This window comes from Phodopus roborovskii, unplaced genomic scaffold, assembly GCF_943737965.1.
Source record: "Phodopus roborovskii unplaced genomic scaffold, PHOROB, whole genome shotgun sequence".
NCBI classification, from domain to species: Eukaryota; Metazoa; Chordata; class Mammalia; order Rodentia; family Cricetidae; genus Phodopus; species Phodopus roborovskii.
This window is the reverse complement of record NW_026126482.1, coordinates 4,494,873-4,510,208: the sequence shown is the minus strand read 5'-3', so window position 1 is coordinate 4,510,208 and position 15,336 is coordinate 4,494,873.

The following is a 15,336-nucleotide window of genomic DNA, read 5'->3' as shown; positions in this document are numbered from 1 at the left end:
AAACTAAAAACAATGACAGTAACCCATGCTGTATGTGTTCTTAGGAGTAGTCCTGTTCAAAAGTGCGACATCAAGATCTACAGAGCTAGTGATGGGCTCTCCTGTGAGCCATTGTTGCCTGACACCTGTATTCACCCCTTGGTCCCCCTGTCCCAGTGCTCAGATCGATCCACGGAGCATCACAGATCAGTGGGAAAGAGGGATGAAGGGGTGTGAGCGAGCTTTGCCACTATGGACAAAACTCTAGGTAGCAGGAAGTTGCTGGCAAATCCTCCCTACCTACAGGGGCAAATATGACAGTGGCTCCATCACGGAAACCCACTCTATATCCTTCTTCCAAGAGAGTAAAGCCGAGGGTTCAAGTTCGTTACAATGAAACACAAGTATATGCACTCAATGGTTAGCCCAAGCCAAACAGCATGAGAGCTATGTTGTAAACACCCACAGTGCAGACATATCTAAGTAGATTAAGGACTATTTTATAAAGTCTCTATAGCTGGTCATCAATCAAGGAGTACCTACATTTATGGGCACAGATAACAATATCCATCATGCAGCAGATTAAAAACTTTCAAAAACCTGTGTCTTTGATTCTATCTTCTAAAACCGTAACCGCCGGACATACCAGCCTGTGAAGACAGGCTGGGACGCGCTCCTGCTTGAGCAACTAAGGACTATAGGACTTACCTTCTCTGCGTGGGTTTGCTGTAAAGAAAGCAATTGCTGTGTTCTTAAGAGTTTTAATTTATTCTGTGTGTGTGGCTGTTTTTCCTGCACGTATGTCTGTGGACCACATGCATGCAGTGCCTGAGGAGGTCAGAAGGGGGCGCCGGATCTGGGTCCTCTGGAAGAGCAGTGAGTGCTCTAACCACTGAGCCGCTTCTCCAGGCTGCACTCCCTTCTCAGTCAGAGCAAACTTCAGATGTTTATGAGACAAACTCTAAAAGCTTCCTTTGGGGCGCATGTCTGCACGAGCCAGACGGGTGATGAGTTTTAAGACTCAGGTCTGGCGAAGCTCAGATGTAGGATTGATTCCATGTGAGTTTGGTTCTCGGGGAAGCTGGACTGGCACGGGGTTGGGAGCAGGTGATGGACCGTCTACACAGTGAGAAGGCAGGGCTGCATGGGAGAAGCCATCGCACGCACGGGATGATGCCCACTGAACACTGGGCCCTTGCATTGTCCCTACCCGGGGCTGCCCTGGAGAGCACGACCTACGGTTGGGAAAGCTGAGGGAGCCCTGAGCATGAGCGCGTGGGGTCTCTCTTCTCCTCAGGCCTCTCCAAGCTGCATAGAGAGGCTTTTCTAGAATGTGGAGCTGAGCTGAGCATCGTTTGCCTCTGCCTCATGCCTTTCTACCTCTCTGTGGGTAGGCAGGCTCAGGCCTTTGCTCACAGCAAGGACTACAGCAGGGAGGGCCTAGCTTCTCAACTTCTCCAAGCCACTGATTTTGTTTTTGTTCTTTTGCAATCAGCACTTTATCTCTCCTTCAGCTTTATGATAAAAGCATTGTTTCTTAAGAACTGGTTTCTTCATCAGCAGAAGTTTCAGGGAATGCAGTCATTTATATTACTCCAAATATGTATATATTGCCACAGATATTTAATATCTATCTTCTATCCACTTACCATTCATCTATCTATCTACATATGATCATCTGTCATTTATCCATAGGTATCTACCATCCATCTATCTATCTTTCTATCTCCTATCTATCTATCTATCTATCTATCTATCTATCTATCTATCTATCGTCTAGTTCTCTACCATCTATCTACTTATAATCCATCTATTTATCTACATATTGAACATCTATCATTTGTCTATCAGCTCTCCATTATTTACCTATTATCTCTATTATTTATCAATCACCTATCAGTCATTTCCCTCTCTCTCTCTCTCTCTCTCTCTCTCTCTCTTCCTCTGTCTCTCTCTCTCTGAATGAAGCTTCACCCCATGTTCTAAAGCCTGCACAATACATGGAATATATGGAGATCCAAACATGTTGGGGCCTAGAAGGAAAAGACTGACCTGATCAGTACCTGGCTTCCTCAGGCTCCTTGTTATGTGCTATGCTGAACTAAGTCACATGATGTGGAACTTTGTGCTAATCCTGAAAGGACACAAAATCAGACTTTTCCGTTGTTCTGAGACTGGGGTGGGGGTGGGGGCACTGCTCAGGGAGGGGCTTTGAGGGCTGCTCTTCTTCTGGGGTCCACGCCTCTGTCATCCATGTTGCAGGTCTCTCTCTGTCTCTCTCTCTGTCTCTGTCTCTGTCTCTCCGTTTCTCTCTAGGTTCTAAAGCCTCTTTTTCCTTTAAGGCCCCATATTGTTTGGATCTCCATATATTCATGTATTGCCTAGTGTGTCCCAGCTCTCACACTGCACAGGTGTGTCTCAGCTCTCTCTCACACTGCACAGGTGTGTCTCAGCTCTCACAGTGCACAGGTGTGTCTCAGCTCTCTCTCACACTGCACAGGTGTGTCTCAGCTCTCACACTGCACAGGTGTGTCTCAGCTCTCTCTCACACTGCACAGGTGTGTCTCAGCTCTCACACTGCACAGGTGTGTCTCAGCTCTCTCTCACACTGCACAGGTGTGTCTCAGCTCTCACACTGCACAGGTGTGTCTCAGCTCTCTCTCACACTGCACAGGTGTGTCTCAGCTCTCACACTGCACAGGTGTGTCTCAGCTCTCACACTGCACAGGTGTGTATCAGCCCTCCCTCCCACATAGATGTCTAATCCTGGCCTTGAGGTCCTCTCATTCCAATAAATCTCACTGGAAGGAATCATGTCAGTTCTTTTTAGCACACAACTCTCTGGTTATCTTTTGTTATATTTAAAATAGGAGTTTTATTTAATTATGTCCTTTTGGTGGTTCATTGGTCAAATTAGTGGAGGATTATAAGATCCAGCTTGGGAATCTCGTTTTTTTATTAAAAAGGGAAACATTAGAAAAGCAGCTTTAGTGGTGGTGCATGGTTAGTGTTTCCCTGGCTATGACATACACGGAGGAGTAGTTTAAGAGCGAGGTATTTGGAGGTCCCCTTGTTTCAGTGCAAGCAGAGCTTCTATTTTGTCCAGGAAGCAGAGGAAGATGGAGTAAGGGTGTGAAGACAAGTCATTCTCTGTAGGGGCCTGGGGAGGAAGCTCAACGATTAGGATCACACATGAACTAAGTTCAGTTCCCAGCACACACCTGGTGGCTGGGACTCCCGCTTCAATGGTCTGTAATTCCTGTTCCAGAGGACCTGATATCCTTTCTGGCTTCTGTGGGCGCTGTTTGCATGTGGTGCACACATATACATGCAGGTAAAACATTTATATATGTATAAACTTCTAAAAATGCTATTCCCTTCAGATGCATGCCCTGGTGGTCTTCTTCCGGCTAAGCCCCACCCCTTAACGCTTCCATCAGCTGGTGGGCGGGGCTCCAACACATGAGTCTTTGGGGCGTTTCCTACTCGAACTGAACACAGTGTGGTGGTCATGGCTCACTGAGTAGTGAGCATACGGAGGACACACTGTGCTTACCTTTCTAAGGCTGTGATAAGATCTATGACCAAGACTTTAACTGGGCCCGGGGTTCCACGACGACAAAACCAAGGCAAGACCACAGGAGGCTGGAATGGCAGCTGAGAGCTCACGTCCTGATCCCCAAGCAGGAGGCAGCTTGCACACTAGGAATGACATGGGCTTTTGAAACCTTAAAGCCCGCCCCTAGTGACACACCTTCTCCAAAAAGGCCACACCTCCCAACCCCTTCCAAACAGTTCCACCAACCGCCAAGCATTCAAACAAATGAGCCTATGGGGACCATGCTCATTCAGAGCAGCCTGTGGCTTCAAACTAACACATAGGCAGGAAGATGAGGGAAGGGGGAGGAGGAAGGGGAGGGGAGGAAGGAGAGGGAGGAAGGAGAGGGAGGAAGGAGAGGGGATAAGGAAGAGGAGGAAAAGGAAGGGGAGGAAAAGGAAGAGGAAGAGGAGGAAGGGGAGGAAAAGGAAGGGAGGAGGATAAGACATGAAGGGGAAGCCAAGAGATTCCTTTTGCTGAGAATAGTTCTCTAATTACAGAGCTTAGTTTCTACCGTGTGAACCTGGTGAGGGAAACGTCCTGGTGCTCTGCACATCCCATTTGGATCTCAGGGAGGAAATGTCCCCAGAGAAAACCTAGAGCATGAGCCGTGCAGGCTCACATTAGCCTGGAGAGCCAGAGTGGACTTTCAAGGCTTGTGCTCAGCTCGAGAAGACGCTAAGTGCTTGGTGGTTTATTTTTGGAAAAGAGAGTAAGAAGCGGGAAGTTGGTTCAGAACAGCAGGGATGGAGAAGGGGAAAGCTCAGCTTTTAGTTTTTTTCCCTCCCAAATGATAATAAAAACAAAGAATTGCTTTGAGTGAGGGGTGACAGCCACTGCCTTCTTTGCCATCTGGCTCAGTCCTGTCAAGTGACAGGCTGGTGGCTGCAGTTTGCTGGCTTCATTTCCAGGGAGTGCCCCCCCACATCCTCCCCCCTTTTTTTTCTGGCTGAAGGGTTCTGACTTCAGTTGCACAGTGCTGAGTCAGCTTGCAGCCCTGAAATTCAGACAGCTTTGATATTGACTGAGGGCTATAGTTAATCAGCAGGGTGTTTCTAGAGAATCTGAAACACAAAATTCTGACATAAAATGAAAACCTGAAGGACAAAAATTTGAATTTAAAAAAAAAAAGTCATGAGCTAGGAATGACAGCTTGAGACGTGCTTGCCTTTTAAACAATAAAAAGCACACTGATTACAGAAGGCAGGGAGAGAAGAAATCGGAGGAGAAGAGTCACTTCTCTAACACCTGGACACTGTTGTTTACATTTGGGGATATGTACTTTTTCTTCTTGCGACATTTCATCTGTTTTATATAATATTGCTCGTTATATGTATTTATATTTTAATGTTCTGAGCTTTGATTAAGAGGAAAGAGTCCACAGGTTTATTTTGGTATCCACTTACACGGACAATTTTAAATAGCTACATTGTATGACTCTAACACAGTTCGTTTATTCACTCTTGGTGATGAGAGTTCGAGGTGCTGCTGATTACTTTTACTGAGATGAATATTTTCAGGTGGTGACACCAAGTTATTGGGAAGTAAAACTCATTACAGTTATGGGTACCACATAGCCGAGCTTAGATGTAGGACAGTCAGGGTACGGTGGCTTCACACTCTGCTGGACGCCTGTTTCAGGTCGAAGGGGTAAAGGTAAGAATTAGAGCTGGCCCCTGGGCTGGCATACAGCAGCAGCTCCTCAAAGAGTTAAGAAGGGCTCGTCTGAGGAAGCGGTTCAGAGGCAGGACTGCCGGGTGAGAGAATGTGTACTTCAAAAGAGGGCATTCAGAGTGGAGGAAGGAGCTGGAGAGAGGATCGAAGATGAGCAGAAACCAGAGGTTCAAGACCCCGTGGTGGATACAGACATTTGCGAGACTATAAGGCAATGCAGGAAGGATTGCGGAAAACAAGAACAGCAAAGATAAGAGAGAGAATGGATCAAAACAAAAACAGTCGGCAAGGCAGAACTCCGTTGAGCTTAGCCTCTAAAGACCCATATTTGATGTCTGGAAGCCGATGGGGAAAAATGAAGAAGAGGCTAGGTGGGAGGGGGCAAGGCTGCAAGGCTGGGCTAGATAAAAGTGTGTATAGCAGCAGAGTGGAAATTGTGTCCATGGATGTTAACACCGGGGCTTGGCAAATCCTGGGGCGGGTTTGTTTTGGGCTTGGAAATGAGAAATCAAGAAAGGTTTTTACTTATTTCTTTATACGTACGGGCATTTTGTCAGCATGTGTGTGTAGCGCGTGTCTGCCTGACGTCCTTGGAGACTCAGGAGCTGGAGTTAGGATATAGGTGGTTGTGATCATGTGGGTGCAGGGAATTGAACCTGGGTCCTCGGAGCCGCCCCTCCAGGCCCGAGAGTTTTGCATGGCTGAGCAGTATGAGGAACAGGGCTGGTAGAGCCTGGAAAGGGTGAGACATAGGTCTGTAAGGAAGTCCTTCAAGGGATTTTGTGTTGATAAAGTAAGTACTAAACCAAAGGAGCTCAGACGTGAGGAGGGGCAGCAGGGATTGGCAGCTATCTAGATACCATGGGGAATGGGAAACGGGTAAAGATGACATTGAAGGCATCTTGATAGCTTGGGACACAACTGAGCAGGAAGTCAGTGCTGTGGGGGAGGCGGGTTCAGTTCTGGTCACGTGGGGGGATGAACACAGGGGAACCACACTTCATATAGTCCCCTGGGAAGTTTCAGTAGAGGGTCTTAGTGCTTTATCAAATGGTTCCATGGTGTGTGATTTAAGGAGCCCCAAGAGGGACTCATAAAGTTTTTAGGATTCAAAATTAGTTCTGGCTGAGGTTTCCATTTACTGAGCTTTTGACTTGCTATTACAAATCTGAATTTGTCAGTAGCTGAGTGCATGCTCAACAAATGAGTCAGTACAGGAAGTGTGGTATATATGGACACATGGGATAGTTCAGCCATAAAGGCGCATGTCAGCTGCAAGAGCGTGGATGGAACCGGAGGACACTCTCATAAGTGTGGTAGACAGGGCCCAGAATACAAACACCATAGGCAGCCAAAGACACCGGTCTCAGGGAGCATGAGCACTGTGGACACATTCAGTGCACCGTACTCACTCTGCAAGCACAAGGTCCTGGTTCAAACCTTGCCTCAGCATCAAAAGTCCATTGAGAGTAGAATGGTGGGTCACCAGAGCCAGGAGAGGAGAGAGTTGGGGAAAGGAGGGCTCTAAACACTTGATCAGCAGTTGCCAAGTCACGGTTGCTTGATTGCACGGTAGGGGGTCACCAAACTTGACAACCATGCCCTGCACATTTCCAAACAGACAGAAGGAGTTTTGATGCTTTCACCATAAAAACCGATAAATTCTGATTTAACATTACACAATATGTACTTGTGTCTGAATAGCATAGAGGGGCTGAAGAGATGGCTCACGAGTGCTTACTGTTCTCTCAGAGGGACTGTGTTTGGTTCTCAGATCCTACTTCTGGAATCTGAACCCCTTTTTCCATCCCTGTAGGTACTGTACACGCCGAACACACGTAGAGTCCCTATAATTAAAAACCAAAATTATTTAAAAGTAGCATAAATCCAATATTCACCTATGAGTGAGCACATACCATGTTTCTCTTTCTGGGTCTCAGTTACCTCACTCAGAATGATTTTTTTTCCTAGTTCCATCTGTTTGCCTGCAAATTTCATGTTTAAAAGTAAATAAATAGATACATAATAAATAAAAGTAGCATAATACCCTATGACTATGTAGCCATAATGACCTTTCAGCAGTGAGTTTATTTCACCAGCGTGTAAATGTTGCTGAATATTAACAGATGAAATGTACAGAAAATTATGTTTAAAATCCTTTGGGGGCTAGGGAGGTAGCTAGGTGGGTTAAGGGCTGCCAAGCCTGATGCCCTGGGTTGGAGCCTCAGAACTCAAACGGTGGAAGGAGAGTGCCCTCCTCATGGGTACTGTGCCAGTGGCAGACATTTTCAGTGAATATGAAAACAAACAAATTTAAATTGTCACTCCGGGCACCGTACGCATAGCATCATCTCAAATCATTTGATGACACCATGATGAAATGAAAACCCTGTGGATTCACTGCATACGCAAATTAAGTCCAAGTGTCAAATCCTCGGCGTTTTCCTCATGAACAAGCATTCCCTCCCATGGATAATTTCAGTGTTTAATAATTTACATCTTGCCCTACTTTTGTTCTAACTACGTGTGTGTAATCCGTGGCCGTCAGAAACAAGTGGCACCAGACCCCGGGGTTCATAGAAAGGCTCTAAGAAGCCTGTTCTTTGTGCTCTTTGGCTCAGGGGTCACAGCAAATATTTTGAAGCTCGTTCCAGAAATTTCTGTTGAAAGCGTGAAAGCAGTGCTTCTGCAAAGCCAGTCGTTGGAGATGCCTGGCATCTGGATGATTGTTTCATCTTCCCAACTCTGTTTGCTTGGTTTTTCTCTCCAGTCCTTGACTCCTGAGCCCCTTTAAAAGTTAACATGACAACTGTGGGATTCATGTATTTTAAAGTAGAGTGTTAACAGGAGAGTTGATAAGAGACAAATAGAAGATTCTGGTATCATCCAGTGCATTATCTCATTGTACTCATTTGTAAAAACCCAATAAAATGAATGCATAGTGTGGTCTATATAAATAAATGAAGAGATTCCCCTGGCTAGAGATGAGAAGAAATGGGACATACGTGCATGTGGGGATTGACTTTGGGTGACGATGTGCTGGAGAGCAGAGGTGAGGTGGTCACTGTTTTTATAACTAGGCCTCTGACAGGAGCTTAGCTTTCAATGTCCTTCCGTCTAGAAAAGAGAGTTCAGATAATGACAGTCATTTGTCTCTGCGAAAGCATGCCTGATGAGTGTGAGGAAGTAGCTGGTACTTGTCTCCAAACAGCTCAGAGAAGGACTTTCTTGGACAACCACACAGCCGCGGATGCCGTGCACAGGACGAAGTTCTGGAAAGCCCAGGCCAGGGGCAGATGGGGCCAGGCATTTGATGTACGCAAAAGCACAGTGGGTGTAGAGAAAGGATTTTGTTGGGGGGGCTGGAAAAGGGTAGCAATTTGGCATGGTACTAAGCTCTCGTGGGAAAGGTTACCAAGGCACCAACTCCTGCCCCTCTTACTCTGGAACAGAGCTAACTAGGACTAAAGGAAAGGAGACTCCAGGGATGGCTGGGAAGGCATCAGCTCAGCTGGGGGATCTCTGCCTATCCTGTAGCAGGCTAGTCCAGAATAAGCTCTGATTGAAGGTGGAGTAAGACAGACACACAAAAGACTCTGGTCCCCAAGTCACTGTGAGAGGACACTTCCCCAGTCAGGAAGTTCAGCTTTGAACTTACATGATGGGAAATAAGTTTATCAGGATTTGGGGCGTTTCTTGGAACAGCTGGTTTTTCAAGCCACTCCCTTTATCTTTTGAACATTTCATTATCCTCCAGTCCTTTAAGGCAGGTGACTCGGTTTGCTTAACACCGGGGGAAACTACAGAAACTATGGGATTTTACTGGATGACAAAGCCCTTTTTGTTACCGGGATGTTTGGTTTACTTTCTTTGGAGGCCACTGGATTAGTCAGTAACTGCAAAAGCTATCACATAAAATTGCTTGGGTGCAATCTGATTTGGAAAGGAAGAGCCAAGCGAGCCTGGCGTCATGATGTACTATGTGCCGTGCCCTCTTGCCAGGTGAGATGACTTCTTAGACTGATGGCCAACAATGAGAAGTTTCTGACTCAGAGATAACTGCGTGAAAATACATTGGGAATTCCCCTGAGCCCTCAGCTCTGCCCACCCCAAAGCTGACGCTGTGTGATTACAGAACAATGTCAACCAGAAAACCGACACAGGCATAGCCTACAGATCTGATTTAAGATCCCACAGCTCTTTGTGTGCTGTGTCTGTGTAGTACTGTTTATCGGTCCATCACATGTGTGGCTTCACGGAACTGGAATCTTCACATTAGGGTACAGAACTACATAGTCACCTCAAGATGCGTTCATGGCTCCCCTACATCCTAGCCATCCCCAACCCACCAACACCCTAACCCTCAAAGCTCGCCTGAAGTGGTTGGTGCACTTCCTCCAGCAAGGTCACACTTTGTAAAGGTTCCACAACCTCCCCAAGCAATGCCAGCAGCCGGGGACCACGGCCCAAATATGTGAGCCTATGGGGGGCATTTATCACACAAACCACGGGGTTTATACGATGTGGTGTGTGTGTGTGTGTGTGTGTGTGTGTGTAAGAGAGGGTGAGAATGTGTGTGAGAGAGGTAGAAAAACAGAGAGAGAAATAGAGATTTTTTTTCCTCAGTGAAGTGTTCTGATTCAAGCCCATTTTCTAACTGAGCTTAAAAAAAAAAACAAAAAAAAAAAAAAAAAACAAAGAAAAAGAAAGAAAATACAAACAAACAAACATTGAGTTTTTTTTGTGTAGTCCACACTTAAGCCCCTAGTTGGCTATGTGGATGAAAATGTATTCACTTTAATTTAGTTTTTATCAGTTTAACAAAGTTTCCATAGAAAAAAACATTTTAAAGCTGGTGAAGTATGATATGCCGACTTTTTCATATGAATTATACTTTCTAAATCTCAAGAGTTTTTCTCTATATATTTTTCATTTTTTCTTAAATGTATATGTATGTATGTAAACCTACATGAATGTATGTGTACCACATGAATGAAGTAGTCTGCTTAGACCAGAAGAGGGCAGTAGATTTCCCCTGCAGACAGGCGCTGCCATGTAGGTGCTGGGAACTGAACCAAATCCTTGGGAAGAACAGGAAGGTTTTTTTTTTTGTTGTTTTTGTTTTTTGTTTGTTTTTTTTTTTTAAATTTCCGAGCCATCTCTTTAGCCTTCATTCTACATTTAAGCTCCAAATATCTCATCCTTTTACATATACATCCATGATCTAGTTTTGACACAGAATCTCACCCATGCCAGTGCCCAACACCTGCCTTCCTGTCTAACTCTCCCAAAAGCTGGAGTTACAGGTCTGTGCTACCACACATGGCCTCCACAACCCATTTCCAGTATGTTTCTGTATAGGGTGTATTTGATTGAGTTTCTTCTTTCCTTGGCTTATGAATGTCCAGTTGTGTATACATTTTTAGAAAAGAAACACGTATTTAGTCAAGCTGCCCATGATATTCCGTGTTTTTAAATTTTCTCGAGTGACAGGCTGAGGGAGACAAGGCAGAGGCACAGCTGTGGTCTGTGCCTTCCTTCTCACGCATCAGTAAGGTTTTGTAACGGTTTAAGTAGTCACAGACTAAGTGTAGCCAGCCTAGTTGTCTCACACATTGTTTGTAACAGACATTTTGTGTGATGGCTTCGCTTTCCTGGGATGTATGTATCATCAGCTGTGGAATGGGTCATACAGGGGCTCTGTTTTCAGGGTTTCAGAAGCCTCCATATTGTTTTCCAGAATGGCTGTACTAATTTACATGCAGTTAGAAGGAAATGCTCGAAGCGCTCGATACAGTAAGGTAGCTGTATTTTACAAGGGTAAGAAAGAGTGTGGAGTCTCTTTGCAGAGCTTTCCTGCTGCTGTGATGAAATGCCACAACTTCCTCCAGCGGGGCTCCGTCACTTTCCCGGACAGTGCCATCAACCGAGGACCAAATGCTCAAATACCAGAGCCTGTGGGGGACATTCTCACCAAAATCAACACAGTCCTAAGCATAGAGAAGAGGCCACTGCCTGCAGGGGACAAATGTGCTACTTACGCTGATATGACCTTTGTCCATGACATACTTGTATTGAGTTATTCTGTACTTCAAAATATGCGTGAATGTGTGTGGCTTACAAATAAGGACCCAATAAAGTTAATGAAAATACTTTGAGCAGACTGGGAATCTAGGAGAAACGATCGCAGCCATGGAAACTACCTCCAGCGTCAAGATGGCTCTTTTCCCTCTGCTTCACCCTCTTAGGCTGTCTGCAGAGAAGTGACAGGAAACAGAGCAGAAACAAAACTGCTTGTGTTGCTGAGAAATACTGAAAAATAAACAGTAATCAGGAAGAGTGATGAGGGAAGGGAAAGGATTAAAAAGAAATGCAAGTGTTTTGTGTTTGTTCTGCTTTGTTTTAAAGTTTGGCTCTACTCATATCGAGTCCTGTGCTGGACACATGTGGGCTTGGGTCTCTCATGCTCCCTTTGGGCTCAGACCTAGAGTGGAGATCTGGAAGGCGAAGGGGATGTCACCACATGTGAAGCGAAGGGGGCAGGAAAAGGATCAGGCTGGCTCTGATCACCTGCTTATAGTTTTTATGGTTTAAAGGGGGAGAGTGGGGAGAACGGGTTTCTCCATGTAGAGATCTACGCCAAACTCACAAGCATGGGGATGGTATCTCATTCACAGTTGGGTACTACATAGAAGAATTAAGGGGCTCTGCTATTATCCTCCCTACTCAGAAAACTGACTACATTGCATCACTGTTTTCTTTGTAAAGAGAGCAAAGGAGGTTGAAGAAGAAAGGCTAGCATGGCAGAGGGCTCTCTGCTGAATGTGGGCCCAGTATATGGAAGTACAGTCTGATGTAGTCAGATCTACATTATGTGGAAACACACAAATGGGAGCTGTCGGGCTGCTTCCTCCAGGGGAGTCACCGTGTGCCATGACAGACCCTGCTGCAGGCAGAGAGGTAGCTGTTCTACAATGAACAGGATGGTGTGTTGTTTTCTATTAGAACAGCCCCTGCCCCCAGGCTCATATATCCAAATATTAGGTCCCTACTTGGTGGAAGTGTTTGGAAGGATCAGGAGATATAGTCTTCTTGGAGCAGTTACATCACTGGGGGCAGGCCTTGAGGTTTCAAAATACCCCCCCATTCCCAGTATGCTTTTATCTGCCTGGTGGCTGCAGGCCAAGATATGAGCCTATCACCATGCCTTAGCTCTATCATAAGCTCTAACCCTCTGCAAGCATATGCTGGATTAGACTCCTTCTTTTATAAGTTGCCTTGGTCATGGTGTTTTATCACAGGAGCAGAAATGAAGCTAACACGTATTGTTACCGGGTCATGAAGTACTGTGTGACAGATCTGACCATGTGTTCTGTGGGAGGTTGTAGCATCATCTGAACTTTGGGTTGGAAGAGCCACCATTGAGTGCTCAGAGTTCAGTGGGCTGTTTCTTGGGAGCTTAAAAGATGATGGCTTGAGTCCCTGCCCTGACCTCCAGGGACGATGGACTTCCTCCACAAGCTTCCAGGTGCCATGGTGCTCGATCACAGTCGTAGAAACTCTGAGACAGAGAGGCTCAGTCCTGTCAGGAGCCACTGAGCTTCCATCAAATGACTGTCCTCACTTTCACACGAAGAAGATGAGATTTAAAGTTTCCCACATCCAGAGAAAATATCAGTTAGTCACCCGAGAGCCCTGTGAGACAGAGTGGAGAGTTTCCCCGCCACTTGTAAAGTTAAACCCACGGACACAGAAGAACACGTTGATAAACGGAGGCTGCGTCCTGTTTTGGCTTCATGCTCTTGTGCCTTTGAACACTATTTATTCAGTTCTGTGAAGAACAAAGAATTCAAAGTACAGCAGAGATTGGAACCAATGGTAATGGTTCAAACAGGTTGAGGTTTAGAGGCTCCTGGGGATGGCATTAGGATGCCCCTCCCCAATCAAAGTTCCACATGGTACTTTTTCTTTTCAGGTTTAAATAAAAATAACTGGTCTTTTGGGTTGTGTTTTGAGGATCTGATAGCTGTCTTTGAAGATTGTTGTTGTGGAATGCCAAAGATCTAGAATTAATATTTTTCCTCAGAAGTCAAATTATTCTTTGGAAACAGATTAAAAGCATCCATTGATCCTAGATGATGCTCCCAGAGGAAACAGGAGGTACAGGGACTTATTTTGTCCCCAGGACATTCTCCTTAATCCATGAGAAGCCTCTCCCACACACAGATGTCTTCCAGGTGGTGGGGAAGTTTTACTGAAGTTTTGGAGAGCAATTGAGGGAAGGTAAAATGTGGGGATGCGGATTTGCAAAGTACTTTTTGGAATCTCCGGGGTTTTCTACATAGAAAGTGCATATTTTTATCATAAGGCTTGAGAACATCTGATTGACCATGAAGGTGCTTTAAGAAACAGAAGTAATGACAAGAACTGAATCTCAAAGAGATGGGCTCCATGCTCCAGGATAAGATATTTTCTGTCTGTCTTTGCTGGTCTGATTTCATAATTGCAATTTTCGAGTTACCAGATTTAGTATAGAACACGGTCTAAGGTCACTGAGAACCCAGAGCGAGGGACCCCAAGGCAGAAAAGGAAGAAGAGAGGGATCACATAAGCAAATAGGAGCCACATTTGCGAATAGGTGGAATCTCTTCTAGGCCTGTCAGACACAGGTCAGGCAAGAATCACCTAGCATCATGCCTAGGGGTTTCAGTAGCAATAGGAAAAACCTCTCCCTGTGTGTTCCTATGGTATTAAATGCAAAAGCACACACTCTACTCACTTTTCTAACAGAGGGAAAAAAAGTGAGTCTAAAAATCTTCAGAAGGAAACAGCATCATCAACAAACCTGCAGATTTTTCCTTTCCGTTAGAACAATGACCCAAGGTAGAGGCACCCAGTATTCCATTAAAGCAGTGGAGTTTGCTATCCATAATATTCAGCATATATTCATTATCTGTGTGTGTGTTGAAGGATAAATTTGCAATTGTTTGAGTACTGCAGATGACCAACCTTCATGTCTTTCCCTTACTGTCCACTAGGTGTTACTTTATCCAAATATGATGCAATCTGTAAGAGCTTAGGTTGCTTCCTGGCACTCTAGTTAGGACGCTGGGCAGATACCATTGATTAATTAACTGGCATCCATTTCATTGGTTTGCCTTGATAAACAGAACCCCACCAATTACCCAGATTATGTGGCCACACCCAGTTTATACTGACACTTACTCTCAGCAACTTAGAAGTAACTTGACACGTTCTTACCAAGGAAATGCAGGTCACTTACGGGTAACGGCCCTGTATGTCTTCCTTGATCTTCCCGAAGACTGGGCAGTCCCTTAGCAAGTGACAGACACGTTGGATGAAATACACAGAAGTGTGGATAACGCCATGAACAGTGTTCCAGGCACTAGCCGTTCACCGTGAGCCCTGACAGGGGAAAGACATTTCCCACTTGTTTAGTTACTATGCTGTTTGTGCAGAAGCAGATTGATGTTAACCACTATTCGAAAGGAAGAACTTGCTGTTAAGCTTCCAGCATGACTGGAGATGACCACTCTGAAAGAGACAATATGGAGGCTAGGGCAAACAGTTTACTTAGTTAAAGCTGAGTTCAGCACGAATACATTCTAGTGTTTAGAAAGAAAACCATATAGCCATCTCTGATTAAACAAGATTCGGTCTCCTCAGTCATTATTTTCTTCTGTTGGGATATTTCCATTCCCAATCAAATGCCACTGAGACAGAGTTCCCTGGTGCGTGGGAGGGGAGGGATGGAGCCACAGCATGCACTAAGCTGGTCTAGCTGAGCACGGGGTATCACCCTGTCCAAACAGTAGCCTCTGAGAAGACTCATACATGGTAGGCTTTGAAAAAGGATGAACGTTTTGAGGAAACACAAATAAAATTTTATGACTGGATGAAAGAGAGGGTATTGGTTTGAGCAGGAAGTGACATTCTACCGTGTGGAAATCTGACCACACAGCCATGGACAAGCCCTACGGAGAAGCAGCACTGTCTAAGTACCCTGTGGATTCTGGTGTGCAGTAACCTAGAGACAGAAACTTCCAGTCAAGTTCTGAATACAA